Here is a 16089-nt window from a genome sequence, read left to right as displayed (position 1 = left end):
TGTTGGAGGTGTGTTTCAGAAAAGACAAATAAACAGGCATCTTCTAAGCTCTGCTCTGTGCCCAGCCCAAGCCTCAATAGTGCTGGGATATGAAAGTACTCTCAAAAAGCCACCAGTCTAGCAGAGGCAATGATGCCATTGAAAGTAGTGGCAAAAACCACAATTACTTTTGCACCAATCTAATTATATATACATATATATTATATATACATATATTTTATACATATATATATATGGCTTACTCCTTAAACATACTTTTGGGCATATGCTATGTAGAAGGCATGGCATAAGATCCCATGCAGAGCCAGGTCCCCAGTTTCTGGGTGCCAATAGCCCAGCAAGGGAGAGAAGACAGACACAATAACCCAATGTAAAACTGAATGAGTCAGACAATTAAATGCTGTAAGAGTTAAACGGAAAAGAGCCCACAGTGGGGTTGCTGGATTTAGCAAATAAAAAGACAGGACATCCAGTTAAATTTGAATTTCAAATGAACAAAGAATAATTTTTATTATAAGTTTGTCCGAAATATTGCATGGGCCATATTATGTTATTTGGGATGTACTTATAAGAAAATTTTTTTCATTTATTGTTACTCTAAGATTGAAATATACCTAGGCATCCTGTACTTTATCTGGCAACCTCAGCATAGTGGGCTGAGAAGATGAAGCCAGACTTGTAAGAGGAGGTAGGATGTCAAGCACACAGAATGTTAGAGGGAAAGGACGTTACTGATATTCCTGGGGAAGGTCAATGTGAGAGAAGTTTAGGGTGGGCTGGGGGTGGGCTTAGCGAGACCCCCTCAAAGCTGGGAAGGCAGGAGGGACCATATGACCCTGTGGAATGCTGACTAAATTGCCTGAGTCAACCTCAGACAAGGAATCCTATTCATCAAATCCATGTCTTCCTGTATGATAGGAGCATGCTATTAAAAGGGAAAGACTACGGAAGCTTTTCCAAGGCAGGCTGTCTATCTCCCAGCTTATGAATGTCAGTTACACTTTATACACCAGTGTCATTTCTTAAAGAAGGGCTCATTTGCTGGAGTTAGGACCAGCTCAATTCATGCTCAGAAATTTCTTTAAAGGGACCTCTCAGTCCCATTTGAACCACGTTTGATCAAAATTAGATGTGTGCTGAGGCAGTTCTGGTAACTGTTAGGGTCTTTGCAAATCAGTTCTGATGGTGACATTCCCATCTCACCAGCTCACCACTGCAGGGTCTTGGCAGAGTCCCGTCACCCCTCTGAGCCTCAGTGCTCTCATATATGCAGTCTACCTTACCCATTAGGGTAAGGACTAGAGGCAGTGCCTACAAAGCACCTAGCATAATGCAGGATGCAGTGGACACTCCCGTTGACAGGAACCTGGTTTTCAGCACCATTCTGACAGATACGTGCAGATTTCTGCTCTGCAAAACAGTCATCTGAGCAGTCTTCAATCTCCCTTAAATAAAAGTTTATGAGCTGAGTCCTCCTCTTTCTCACCAGTTACTCTTTAACTAAAGCCTCACGTGCTGCAGCTGCACAGCCTGGTTAGCGGTGAGAGAGCCAAGCCACGCCGAGCCTGTGTGCTCCTGCCAAGGCTGTGAGACCTGGAAAGAAGTACATGGCATGTCCTGGAAGCCTTCCGAGCACTGCCGTTTATCCTTTGCAGGACAAACTTAGCACTTCCCCAATCCTCCGTGCTGCTGTGGTGCTTTAAATCAAAAGATCCTTTGATGGAAAAAGAACGATCTCTTTTTTCTGAGCTGGCTTGAGCCCATGTTCCCCCAGTTGATGTCAGGATCTGCCTTTGGCTCCAATCCCACACTGTTCCCTGCAGCCCCTTTGATTCCCTCCCTGCAGCAGCAGGTGGCCCACCTGCCCATGCCTGAGGACACAGGCAGGTCAACGATGAAGTTGGCACCTGCTCCAGTAAGAGGAAACAAATACACTTTCTGAGCTGAACATTAGGTCTTGCAAGTGTGATCCTTAAGGATTTCAAATAACGCCAGCCAAGTTTCCTGCACACTCGTCCAGCAGCTATACTGGGTGCCTGTGCCTGACCTCAAGATGTTACATAATCTCAAACTCAGTTTCCTCATCTGTAAAATGGGAATAGTCCCACGCTCAGGGCTATTGTGAGGTTTAAATAATTCTCTACACAGGAATATCCTAGCACTGCTCTTGGCAAACAATCAACATTCAGGAGATGGTTATACATTTATTGAGTGTTTACTAGGTACCAGCAATTGTTCTAAGTGCTTTGTAAATATTAACTCATTTAATCCCTGCAACAACCCTACAAGGGAAGTGCAGTTATCACCCTCCACCCCCACTGTGCTTCCAGTGAGGAAATAGGGATGCTCCACCAGGTTCCGTGTCTTGCCCAATTCATGCAGCATTTGCAGGTCAGCTGGGCTCAGAACTCCAGACACCAGGCTCTGACCACTACTACCCCATCATTGCCTCCTTTCAGAAGTGAAAGTCGGTCATTGTACCACTGCAGGAAAGTCACAGGCTTATGCCAGTCATAGGCAAGGTCAGCCTCAGGACCTTGTGGCTGTGCAACAGAATGAAGGCTGCACCCCACACCTCACGCCACCACCTCTGGGCTCAGCCCTGCCTCTCAGTCACAGGGAGCATGGTGGCTGGGCCACCGTCGCTGGTCATCATCCCCCGTTTCAGAAGCTCAGTCACATCGGTGCTACCAGGAGATCCTGGTGGCGTCTGTCAGGTCTAAAAGCCTATCTCCATCCTGCCGAGCATGCCCTAAACATCCCACAGCTTGGGCAGGCCATCTTCCTCTCTCTTGAAAGACATACGGCCTTCCGTGTTGTTGCCCACAGTCTCCTTGAGACCCCATCCTCCCACACCCACTCCCAGAGCCATGAGAAAGGCCAGCTGCCCCCAGCAGCTCACTCCAGGCTCCCCAGCCTGCCTTGGACTTGGTTCGTCCTGTCCTGCACCATCCCAGCTCCTGAGCCTGTTGATGGTGTTCCCCTGTCCCCCGTGCTATCACTCCTCAGATGCCATTCTCAGCATCACTGTCGTAGTTACAACCTTGGCTCCTCCATGCAATGGTTCTGGATCCCAGTACCAACTGGAGAGGTTCTGGAGAACCTGTGGCCCCAAGACCTCCTCACTCCATGCACCACACATGCTGGCAGGTGGCTCATTCTGCAGCTAGGGGAGCTGGGAGCAGACACATCCACTGTCCCTCAGCAATGATGTCCCCCAGCTCCACCAGCGGCCACATCTGCACGGCCTCCCAGATGAGTTTCACAGCTCACACTTCTCTTGAGATCTGCCCTGAGACCGAAGAGCTTGAAAGCAGCGTCGGCCATCACCCCAGTCACTGCAGAGGTGGTGAAATGCCAATCAAGTTGTGACTCAAATATTTGTCCTTTGTTTCTACAGCTCACTCATTAAGAAATTTCCATGAAATTGACCTTAGCTTCCTATTTCTTTTGGCACTCATCTGATTTGTCTGTGTTTCCACATACGGCAGGAGATAAAATGTACTGAAAACACAAACTTTTCTTGGTACCAAAGGACCAGATAACCACTATCCTCACTCAGACTCCCCAAAAAATATTCTTTAAAAAATGCTTGGTTGTGTGCACGAGTGGAGCTGGCTGCCACATTTTCACATTCCGTCCTCTGAGGACCTCTAATGCTTGCCTGAGTTTCCAGTATTGTATATGCATTTTCTGGGTAAGTCACCTTACAGTTATTTGTAACATGAGTGTGATGTGGTTCATCTGTCCTCTAAGTAGCAAACTCTAACTGCACGGAAATGGGACTTCCCACGGGAAATGTACGATGAAGAAAAGGAGGAAGAAACAGATCCGCAACATTTTAGGAAGCAGCACCACGGAATGCTCGGTGCCTCAAACCAAACCACCAGGGGCTTCCCGCCCTCGTTTCCCACAAGAGACACTTTCAGTCCATCAGCCGACCCGATCAACGTCCCCCACTATGGCCCTCTCTGTCCCCTTGCTGCCTCTCCCCTGCCCCAGCCCTAGCCCTCTCTTGTCTAGTGTTGCTGCTGCCTCTTAACCAACCTCTTGGCTTCCACTCTCTCCCCTGCCTCCTGTATTTTAACAATGAGAAGAAGGATCTCTTCAAAATACAAATCAGATAAGTGCCCACTCCCTGCTTTAAACACTCTCAAAACTTCCCAATGTACTTGCAATAAAATCAAAGCCTTATTTTGATTTTCAAACCAAAGACCTGGTCCCTGCCTTGCACTCTGACCTCATCCCTTCCTGAAACAGCCCCCTCTCTTCCCCTGTCCCCCAACCTTCTCCCATCATGCTCTTCATTTTCTGCAGAACCCCGCGGCAGGAGAACTGCGTTGCTCATCTGTTGATGCAGTTATTGTCTGTCTCCTCATTAGAACATGGGCTCTGGACAAGTAAAGACCGTATCTGTCCAGTTCCCCTCTCCGTCCCAGTGTCCAGAACAGCACCTGGTGCTCAAGTATTTGCTATATTAAAATGAATGAGCACAGAAGGTGTCTGAGGAGGACAGATGTGGCTGAGAATCCCAAAACAAGCCTGGGCTGCTGGACTCGTGCATGCATCAATTCATCCTGATGTTCTTGGGTTCTGTGGGGATGGTGCATGTGCTGCACAGATCCCACATTAGTGGGGACTTGCAGCTCCAGATGCAAGGGCACTGTGGGCAGAGTGAAGAGCTCTCAGCCCCTCCAGGGTTTGCCTCCACTGCAGAAAGCCCTCACCTAAGGCTACACTCTTCTCAGCGTTGCCCACACCCAATGACTGGTCCAGGCAGGAGCAGAAAGGTCTGCCCTCCTCTGCCCAAGAAAGGAAATCTCCAAAGGGCCAATCTAGCTCCAGCACTCCCCACGGGGCTGTGCTCACTGTGGCAGGCCTGCATCATAGCAGTTCCCTCTCCTCTGCCCTCTTCTGATGCCTTCCCCTCCCTTCCACAGATGTAGCTCCCCTGGGCTCCCTTACCAAACCTCCTGCCCGCTGAACATCTCAGAGCCTGCTTCCTGGGAAGCCCAACCTGTAACAGGCTTCCCCCACTTCTAAGCACCATGTCAGGGGCAGCAACGCAGAGACAGAAAAAACAGGCGCTCATACCTAGTAGGAGAAGCAGACAAACCAGCTGACAGCCACAGGGCCCTGTTACGATAGTGCCATGATGGAGGAAGTCTCGTAGCTATCCGGGGCACAGAGAGGGTCTGCAGCCAAGCGTTGAGCTCTCCAGCCAGGCAGAAGCACCAAAGATACTTCCTGTAAAACATGATGCTTAAACTCAGTTCTGAGGAGCAAACCCGTTAGCCAGGAGGATGACGGGAGCAGGATGCAGATGCAGGGAGGTGAACTGGGAGAGCCAGCAGGGCCCAGGTAAGGGGGACCCAAAAGAGCTGTGTACCCTTGCATTCAGGAGTGCAGACTTCACCCCCAGACCGCAAGAGCTGCTAGCGTGTCAAGCAAGGGAACAGGAAGGAGGCACCACCAGAGGGGGAGAGGCGGCTAAATGCTGAATGTTAGAAGGCATCCCAGGCCCCAGACCCCGGCATCCATGCGAAGGTCAAAGAGAGCCCAGGCTGCACTTCCCTGTGCCCGGTCTGCCCTCTCGGGGCCTCTGTAGTCCCCCATTGCTGGGGGTGGGAGCCTGGCCCAGCTGATCTCCACCTAATGTCTCAAAGCGTGACCATCCTCTGTGCCAGCTCGCTGGGTCCCCAGGACACATCACTCGCTGCCCCATGGCCCTCTGCTCTTTCCAAGCCCATCCATCACACACCCTCATCACTTGGGATTTATCACCTAAGGAAGGGCCACAACCTGCAAATCCAAGTGCGGCTACATGACTAAAGCCAGCTCTCTGCATTTCCATATTTCTGTCGGAATGACATTATCTACTTTTGACCAGAATGCTTTGTGACCCTCTCTGTCAATGAAATATACCATGGTGATTACAACCTCTTTTAGGCTTGGTATTTGAAAGTATCGGTGGCTTTTCAGAGAACACGCTTCACAAACTGCCTGGAAAACTCCATCACTTGAGAGAATTTGCTTTTGACCCAAGTCTGATTTTTTTTTCTTTTATTTTCCCGTTTTTGTTCTCTCTCGCGCCTCTCATTGTTTTTTGGTTTTTCTTTTCTTTTTTTTTTTTTTTTTGGTTTGTTTTTTTTTTAATTGGAGAAGGAGTGGTGGGCAGGAAGGTAGGCTTCAGCCTTCATTTCCTGACTCTTCGTAAAAGCTTGCAGAGTAACTGATATTTTTATTCTGAAAGCATTTCCATCTATACCAGACCACTGGCTCGGTTTTAGCTAATTAAACTCGTGAAACGAGGAAGTGGATAAAAGTTCACTCCAGAAATGCAGGCTGACGCGATTCTGCATGCTAACTGAGCCTATGCCCCCACAAAAGGACACAGGGCAGGCGGGCTTTGGAGCGTCCCAACAACGCCCCCTTTCCTCGGCCCTGAAGGGTGGGGAGGGGACCTGGGGTGTGAAATCCATGGAGTAAAAATCTGATGTCTGGAACGTGATAAATCACCATTTGCTCTCCTATTTCAGAATATTTCCCCCATATTTTTATTCAATACTGCCAACAAAAGACCTGCAGTGACCAGAGGGGCTCTGAGGACTCCTATCTGGGCTCTGCATTTAAATACCCATCAGAAGTTACAGAAGGGGGCCAGTCACGGTGGCCCATGCCTGTAATCCCAGTACTTTGGAAGGCTGAGGCAGGTGAATCACTTGAGGTCAGGAGTTCAAGACCAGCCTGGCCCACATAGTGAAACTCCACCTCTACTAAAAATGCAAAAATTAGCTGGGCGTGGTGGCGTGCGCCTGTAGTCCCAGTTACTTGGGAGGCTGAAGCACAAGAATCACTTGAACCTGGGAGGTGGAGGCTGCAGTGAGCCCATATTGTGCCACTGTACTCCAGCCTCGGTGACAGAGCAAGACTCTATCTCAAAAAAAAAAAAAAAAAAGTTACAAAAGGGATTGGCATTATAAGAGTAAAATTTTTATGAAACAAATCTATGATGTGCTTGCTTAATAGCAATGGTTACAGTTCAGCAGCTACGTTGTGCCAAGTGTTGCACAGATATTATTTCTTCTTCTCAGAACAACCCTTTGAAGCAGGCTTCTTTCTCTGCATTGTCCAGAGAAGTAACTGCAGCTCTGAGAAGTTAAGAGGTGCAAGGTCACAGAGCAAGTGGGTAGCAGACTTGAGCCTGGGTGTTCCCGACTCTCAAGTTCATGCTCTTTCTGTTGAGGGAGATTTGAACACGGGGACTCTGCACCTGGTTGAGCTAAACCAGCACTGGCATAAGAGGTCAGAAAGAGGTCTGCAGTCCAGCCTGCCCAGATGACATTTTCCCCCTTTGTTCTATAACTGAAGCTCTGTTACTGCTGACACTACTTGGTTTTCCTATCTTTAGGTAAGAGAAGCTGAGGAGTGCCTGCATTCCTCACTCCCCATGGCCTAGGCAAAGTCTGAGTCACCCCAGGAGCAGTGGCATGAGAATTTCTGAAAGAACTACCCCAAACCATCCCAAGATAGGGCTGGCTGGGATTCCAAAGAAACACTAAACGCCCAGAGGGGATCCATCTAATGCATTTATTAGGAGAATTTACATATACAGGGCTTCCTCATCCTTGAAACAGTCAGCAAGATAGGAGATGCTCTACCCAGGTATGTCAGAGCAAAGGTCATGGAGTTTATATGAAGGTTTAAGACATTTAGCTGAGGGCTGAGGCCACTTTCTCCATATTTAGCAACATGTTTGATATCTCAGTGTTTGGGGCAACAGCCTAAACAACTTTATCAGTGCCTGCGAATGTTCAAAGCCCAGCTTGGGTCCAAGCCTGCAAAGGAAGACATGCAGCTGGCCAGGTCACAGAGCGTGCAAAGCATTGTGTGTTTCAAAGGAAGAAAGTGGAGGGAACTCCAAGATGCTTTTGAAACTGTCGATGCTACTGCTGCTAAACAAGGCAGAGACGCAGTAACCCCAGCAGCACCTTGATGCCAAGAAGTGGAGAAACACAGGTCAAACTGCAGATAGGTCAATGCTCCAGAGGGTGCTGAATGGACACACGGGATGGGATCCCAGTGACAAGCACCCTCACACTGGTGACGGAGGCCATGCTAGCTGCCTCATCCCCGCAGGGAACCCTGCAAGGAAAGAAGCACGCCAGCATTGCCATGGGGAAAAAGGAAAAGAAAAATGAGGATGAACCCTATCAGATATTAAAATATATTCCAAAGCTACTGTGATTCTTTTAATTTAGTACTTGTTCAAGAATAGACAAAAATAAATAAAACACACAGAATAAAGAATAAAGTAACATCTAGATGCATATTTTACAAATAAAAATTTAGTAGGCAATAAACACAGCATTTCAAATTGGTGAGAAAAATGAATGGATTTGTAAACTGGTAACGGTACAACTAGCCAGCAATTAGCAAAAATATATAAACATGATCTCTAACTCAATTCCTATCAAAAATAAGTTCCAGATAAATCAATTAAAATGTAAGAAATAAAAGCAAAAGCACTAGAAAAATGAGGACAAACATTTATAATCTCAGAGGAGAGAGGGCCTTTATAAGCTTCACATAAAATTAAAAAGCCATAAAGAAAATATTGATAAATCTGACCACATAAAATCTTAAAAGTATCTAAAGATAGCCAAAAGACAAAATAGGGAAAATATTATATCTCTTGGCAGATGAAAGACTAATTTCTTTAATACACAAAGAGCTCTTGTAAATCAATAAGCAGAAGATGAACCCAGCAGAAAAAAAAGTGTTATGGCCGTTAACAGGCAATTCAAAGAAAACAAAATGCAATTGATCATCACATAAGAACAACTGTTCACCTCACACAAAATTAGATAGATGTGAATTACAGCAACATAAATTATCTTCTACTCTTGTCTCCCTCCCAAAGTAAACACAGCGATCTTTTCAAAACACAAATTTAATTATACCTCTCCACCATTTAAATCTCTTTAAAGGTTTTCCACCACTCCTGAGAAAGGTTTTAAATCCTTAGTGGATCCTGTGCGGGCCCTGAACCCATCACTCTTTCCTAACTCCTCCCACCTGGGTCTTCTCTCAGGACCTTTGCACCTGGTATATTCCCTCTCCCTGAGATGCTTTTCCCTCTCCTCTTCCTTTCTTCCCTCCCCTAATGAGCTTCGACTCATTTTTCAGATTACAGCTCAATTTTCCCTTTCTGGGGAAAACTTGTCCTGACCCCCAGCCCATTCCCTCACTACATTAGCTGTCTCTTCTATATGCTCTCCTATCATGTATTTTAGCACCTATAAAATGTGATTATTAAACTAATGTTTGTCTCCTCATCTGGACCATAAGCTCCATTGGGAAACTGATTTTATCTATGTGATATTTAAATTATTGTCTCCTCATCTGGACCATAAGCACCATTGGGAAACTGATTTTATCTATGTGATTTTTAAATTATTGTCTCCTCATCTGGACCATAAGCTCCATTGGGAAACTAATTTTATCTATGTGATATTTAAATTATTGTCTCCTCATCTGGACCACAACCTCCATTGGGAAACTGATTTTTTTCCCAATAAAAATACACTTTTCTTACAGAGCGTGGTGGCTCACGCCTGTAATCCAGAACTTTGGAAGTCCAAGGCGAGTGGATCACCTGAGTTCAGGAGTTTGAGACCAGCCTGGCCAACATGGTGAAACCCCGTCTCTACTATAAATACAAAAAACTTAGCTGGACATGGTGGCGGGTGCCTGTATTCCCAGCTACTTGGGAGGCTGAGGCAGGAGAATCACCTGAACCTGGGAGGCGGAGGTTGCAGTGAGCCAAGACCAAGCCACTGCACTCCAGCCTGGGCAACAAGAACGAAACTCCATCTCGGAAAAAAAAAAAAAATTGCTTTTTTATCTTCATCGTGTTCTTGAAACATAACACACAATGCTTGCCATATAGTAGATGCTCAATTAGTATCTTTGAGTGACTGAATAAACAAAAGAATTGTTTTCTCCCATGATATTGCAAATATTAGAAAGGTGCAGAGAGAATTGGCATTTCTGATTAGCAAGAAAAATTGTTGGAGATCAAGTTAAATTGTGCCAAACAGGATGAATTTATCTGTTAGCTAGACTTGTAGATGTACACAAAGATAGGTGAATGAACATGTTGCTTGTGGCATTCTTCGTGGTAGCAAAAGCCAAGAAACAGCATGCATATTCTTTTTTTTCTTTTCTTTTTCTTTCTTTTTTCTTTTTTTTTTTTTTTTGAGACGGAGTCTTGCTCAGTCGCCCAGGCTGGAGTACAGTGGCACGATCTCGGCTCACTGCAAGCTCCGCCTCCCGGGTTCACGCCATTCTCCTGCCTCAGCCTCCAGAGTAGCTGGGACCACAGGCGCCCGCCACCATGCCCGGCTAATTTTTTGTATTTTTAGTAAAGACAGGGTTTCACCGTGTTATCCAGGATGGTCTCGATCTCCTGACCTCGTGATCCGCCCACCTCGGCCTCCCAAAGTGCTGGGATTACAGGCATGAGCAAACGCGCCCGGACAGCAGGCATATTCTTTAAGAGAGAGTAAGTTAGAAAAGTTATGATACATCCATGCAATGAAATAGTGTGCAGCCATTTCAGAGAATGATGCTGATCTTCACATGTGGGAAGATCTCCAAGATCCCCCATGAATTGAAAAGGCAGGTTGTGGAGCAGTCCATGCAGTGTGATTCCATTTGTGATTTTTCAGAGGAAGCAGTAATACATCCTCCCCCTTGCAGAGGAAATTTCTGGACCAATGAGCAACAAGCGATGCATCATGGTAACTTGAGGAAGAGGGACCAGAGGCGGAGACTTACACTCTTCACCTTATGTCCTTCAGGACAATTTGAATGTAGTCATAAATACATATTACATTTTTAATAGTGCAACCTAGTTATTTTCAAAAATTAATTATTTAATAACGGATCCATAAGGAGTTCATTAGCACCATGGTACAGAGCCCCATTATCGCCAATTATCATCTTTCTTTCTTTGCTCTCTTAAAGTTTGACAGTTCTTAACCTTGGACCCTTATCTTCTCTGCTGTTTTTGCCCATCCTCGGCATTATCGGTGACTTCATAGCACTAAGGGAGCTTCATTTAAAAGAATGATTCCATAAAGCAAAATCCCTCCAAAATTCATGCAAGCGCTCCAACTCTGTCTGTGGAATCAACACTCGTTTGTCCGGGTTTTCGCACACCGACTCTTGCCTGAACCAAGGTAGTCCAGGGAGGTTCTCTCGTGGTTTCACGTCCTTTAAATGGCCCACATAAGAAGGGTCCATGGAAACAGAAGGCATCTATTCTAGGTCTGAGTAGAGTTGCTTCTTCCCACTACCTCTCTTTAGTGCTTCAAATTAATTTTCAGGTGGAGCTGCCAAAAGCTAGTTACTCCAGAAATAAATATGTACAGGAAGAGAAAGAAATCTACCTGTAATAACCATATGGAGTATACCAACACTGCGTTCAGGAGGAGAAAAGAATCAAGTAACAGCACACTGTGGTGTAGTACAGCTTGTTTCCATGATGCTATAAATAATAAAATCACCCCAGACGCTGCCTGAAGTGAGCTATGAAGGATACTTGATTTCCTCCAGTTCTGTTGGCCATCTACCATCTGTTGTGCAGCTAACGCCACTGAAGGGAGCATTAACACGGCTAAGAGCCTCCTTCATGTTATATCTTTCCCTGCGTGCTCTTCAAATAGTGTACACTGTCGAGGTAGCGGCGTGGCTATTCCTGATTAGAATAACTCTGGGAGCGTTTCCGTCCATTTCTTCCCCGTCTCGTCTCTGCCTGGTTGCCTTTGCCTGCCCTCCACACCCTGGCAGCAGATGGTGTTCGTTTATTTCTGAGGAGTGGGTGGGGCCTGACCTGATGGCATGATGACCACACCTTGATGCCAAACAAGAGGACCCAGACAGTGCAGGTGGGTGGAGAGGCTCCGGACACAGGTGTTGAGACCCCAGCAGAGGCAGGATAGCAAAGGACAGCTCAGCTGGTGGCCCCTTTCTCCAGGTGTTCATAGTTGCTTGCTGCCTCTGGCAGGTGGCAGAGGAGGGCCAGGGACTCCATGGGCTGGATGGAGGAGACCCTTCCCACCCACTCCCTGCAGAGTACGGCCCTGCTGCCCCCTGAACCACTGTTTCCCATGCCCCATTCTGTCCCCAGAGTCCGTCTTCTCCCCTAAAGTCATGGGTGCTGCCTTTGGGATGCCCTGTCCCAGAAGCTTATCTTTGCTCTCTTTGGCTCAAAGAAAAGGTGAGCTCTTTGCACTGCATGACAAAAGGATGGTAGGAGCCTGATCTACACTTCACCACGGGCTTACTTTTACTAGTTCATTCACTGAGCAAACCAGTTTTCATCCAAATGTATGTGTCCCTCACCCAAATGGCAGCCCATGATGACACTATCCACCCTCCCCATCAAAATCACAATGCCCTCTGGAGAAACTGGGATTATGAAAAGCAGGGGCATGCACCTTAGAAGGACCCTACGAAAATCTAGACAAGAACTGGGGAGCCCAGGAGGAGGTAAGGGGAAGAGGGTCTCTCCTAGCCTTTCTCTGGGGACACAGCACCACTGATTTATCTGTGACTGCAGGTCATTGAGAGCTGAGTCGTGCCAGCCCTGTGCAGAGGCCTGGGTTTGTTCTGGAGGCACCCTCTGAAAATCCAGGCAAGAGGAGCATTCACCCAGGCCAGGGTGTCAGTTTGGACTCTTCAAGAGCATAAAATAACAGCAGCGGTGCCATCTGCTTGCTCCTTCACCTCAGAAACATGCAGCCTCCTAGTCAAAAGCATGGCCTACAGAACCAGTTAGAACCGGGTTCCAGTCTTATCCCTACTACCTAACAGCTGGGTAGCTCAGGGTCCTCTACAATCTCTGAGATTCCATTTATTCTTCTATAAACTGGATCTAAGGAAACCTACCTCATTGGACTGTTATGAAGATGAAACAAGATATTGTGTTTAAGGGACATAACACAACACCTGCATTTCCTTTCTGAAGAGAAAAGTGAAACCAATTCTTCTTCACATTGGCCACCAGGGAGCTCAGCATCAACTGTCAGGCTCAGTTGAAAGCCATAAGGCAGGACCTGTGATGGGTACTCTCCTCGCCTTCTCTCCAGGCTCAACATATGTCACTTATTCTTATTTTCTTTGGACCTACATCTTTCTTCTTATATTTACATTGTTTTATGTTATGTGTTCCCGTTTTAAATTGCCTCTAGGACTTCGTGAAAGGAGTAAGTATATAAGGAGTCCACCTGCCTTCTGGGTTGCAACTTACCACTGCAGACTCAGCTGGGACATGACCACTGTAAACTCAAAAGATGACTGATACTCTTTTAGCTCTGAAAAAATTCTGTATTTAAACCAACCTTTATTCTCCTAATACACAGAAGGTGTCATGTGCAACATTGTTTAAAATTCTTCAAGGGTAACGGAAAAAAGTCTCCAGGGCCTTCTCAGCCCAAGACTGGGGCTGAAAATTTACCCCAAGTGTCCTTTGCTCCCTGGGGAGCAGTCAGCCACCACACAGCAGGGATGTCATGCCTGACTTATTCTCTCCCTGTGGCTCTCAGTGGAGCTGAGCTCAATAGAGGTCACCCAAGGTCAGTGTAGCACATCAGAAAGACAGGAGCCTGGAGGCATCCCCTGCCAATATTGCCACTGTACCCTAAGGGGGCATCCCGCCAGGGGCTTGGAAGACAGGGGGCCACGGGGCTGGGAGGCTGGGAGGCTGGGAGATTTCTCACTTTACCCGAGATGCAGACAGGCCTAATGAGCAGAGAACACCAGGGTAGGGTTTCTCCGGTGGTTTCCTGTTAGGGAAACTCAAACCAGGGAAGAACAAACGCCAGCATGGAGCCCTGATAAGCGGTCATGCAGCGGGAGTGCCTCTGTGATGGTGCCAGGACTCAGGAGCCCAGGTTCCATTGCTGAAACAGGGACACAAACCACACCTGGAGCAAGCAAGAAGGCTGCAGGGGCCCTCGCAGGCCAGGGTGCAGCACTCCCTGAGGGCATTCCGTTCCTAGGACATCTACAGTGGCAGACGCCTTGAGCGGGGGCGTCCACTACCCCATCCATGTCATGCCTTGGGAAACCTGCGGGGTCCACGTGGCTGCTACGGCCGTTCACCCTCCCCAAGCCCCGCCATTATGGCAGGCAAACAAGTCAATGTCGTCAACAGTCTCTGCTCTGCTCTGTTCAAAGCACGGGAGCCAAAGCTCCACCCACGTTTCACTGTTGAGCTCCAAAGACATTAAACACCACAGGTCCTAAAAATGTTGCTCAGCTGTGAATTTCTTCTATCTCTTGTGCCTTAACTTGCGAAAGAGTCCCGTCTTTCTTCACCGTGTTAGAGAGAGGGGTCCGGTGCAGGGCTGATGGGGAGGCGGTGCCATGCGGGGTCCTGCCCAGGCTCTCACCCGAACAGGCGCAGCCGCACTTGCCACCTCCTCCAGGGCTTTGCCAGCGTCTGCCTCGCCAGCTCAGCTCACATTCTGCTCCCCTCCTTTCACCAACACCCACCTTCTACAACAGCGCGTCTCACTCTCTACTGAGCAAGCCCAGGTTCTTAGCCGCTTTACAGATTTTCAAGATCCCTTCCGATGCGCTTCCTGGGTCTCCATTTCAATCACCACTTGAGCCTCACCAGTTCCAGCAACTATGTCCCTCACACTTCCCTCATTACCCTCTTCCAGTCAGTCAACAAATACTGGGTAAGCACCACCTAAGGGCATTGCATTATACTGGGTCTTGGAGAAACAGTAGCGGGAAAAAAAAAAATCAGTGGCCTGGGGCATCAGGGAACCGACAGTGTAACTGTGGAGAAAAATAAATCATCCCCGGGTGCACGATCACCTGTTATATGACCCTGGACAAGCCCAGGCTCTCCTCTGCTGACTGGGTATAAGCCTCTTCTTCCTGGCCTATAGTGAACAGTCATTTACCTGTTATATGACCCTGGACAAGCCCAGGCTCTCCTCTGCTGACTGGGTATAAGCCTCTTCTTCCTGGCCTATAGTGAACAGTCATTTTTCGCAGGTCTGCGAACAACTCCCCTCTTTCATGAACAGAATCTTTTGTTTTCCTTCCCATTCTTAGCCTTGTGACTTGATAAAGTTAAACCCACCCCCAGCTCCAGGAGAGGGTCCCTAAGTCAGTCAGAGAGTCCCATGCCTCTGACCCAAGGATGGACACACAAACTGATTAGAGCCAAGGACATGCAAGGAGACTTTCTGGGGCTTTGTGGGAATGGAGACTGTATCCCTGCTCTGTAAAAGCTACGAGAAGAGACCCTCTCTCTTCCACTGGATGGCATAATCAGAGGTTGTAAGGATTAGAACTCGAGCAACTATTTTGAAACTGCAAGCTTTCCTGGGCTATTAGCAACCTTTGGTATAAACCTTGGGAAAGAAGCCCAGGCCAGGAAGACAGAGCAGGAACAAGGAGAATATTTGCCCGTTAGGGATAGTTGTTGAGCCCTAGATCAAGCTTCACCTGAATCAGGACTACCTCTGAGTATATCAGTGACATGACCCAGCCAGTGACTCCCCTTGGTAGATCAAGTCAGCCGGAGTCTTTCATGTCACTCGCAAACAAACCTGCTCCAGCTGATGTACTCCCTCACAGAGGCATGGTGGAAATTAAGTCAGGAAAAGCTCTCTGAAGTTTACATAAAGCTCTCCACACCCCAGGCGGTGTTATGCAGCAGGAAGCACTCAGCAGCTGTCCAATAAACACGTTTCGTATCTTAAGGCCTTCATCACTCCTGCAGAGAAATTATCTCTAAGTCTGAGGTGTCTCATTGAAACAGAAGTTCCCTAACAGCCTTGATCCATCCAGAACAGCTGCTGTCAAAAGCTACGAGGACCACAGTAATCACAAAAATCATAGCCAACAAGGAGTTTCTGTAGCAGCGTCTGATGAAGCTACCATAGGCCACGCTCATCACAAAAGTCACAGCCACGGGCCTCCCTCCGTTCATGCTGCTGCCAAGGTTCCCAAGGCCCAGCCTGAAAGAAGCTGCTTATCTGTGTTGCCAGAAACTGA

Source organism: Macaca thibetana, chromosome 12, assembly GCF_024542745.1.
Source record: "Macaca thibetana thibetana isolate TM-01 chromosome 12, ASM2454274v1, whole genome shotgun sequence".
In the NCBI taxonomy this organism is placed as follows: Eukaryota; Metazoa; Chordata; class Mammalia; order Primates; family Cercopithecidae; genus Macaca; species Macaca thibetana.
Note: the sequence above shows the minus strand (reverse complement) of the source record.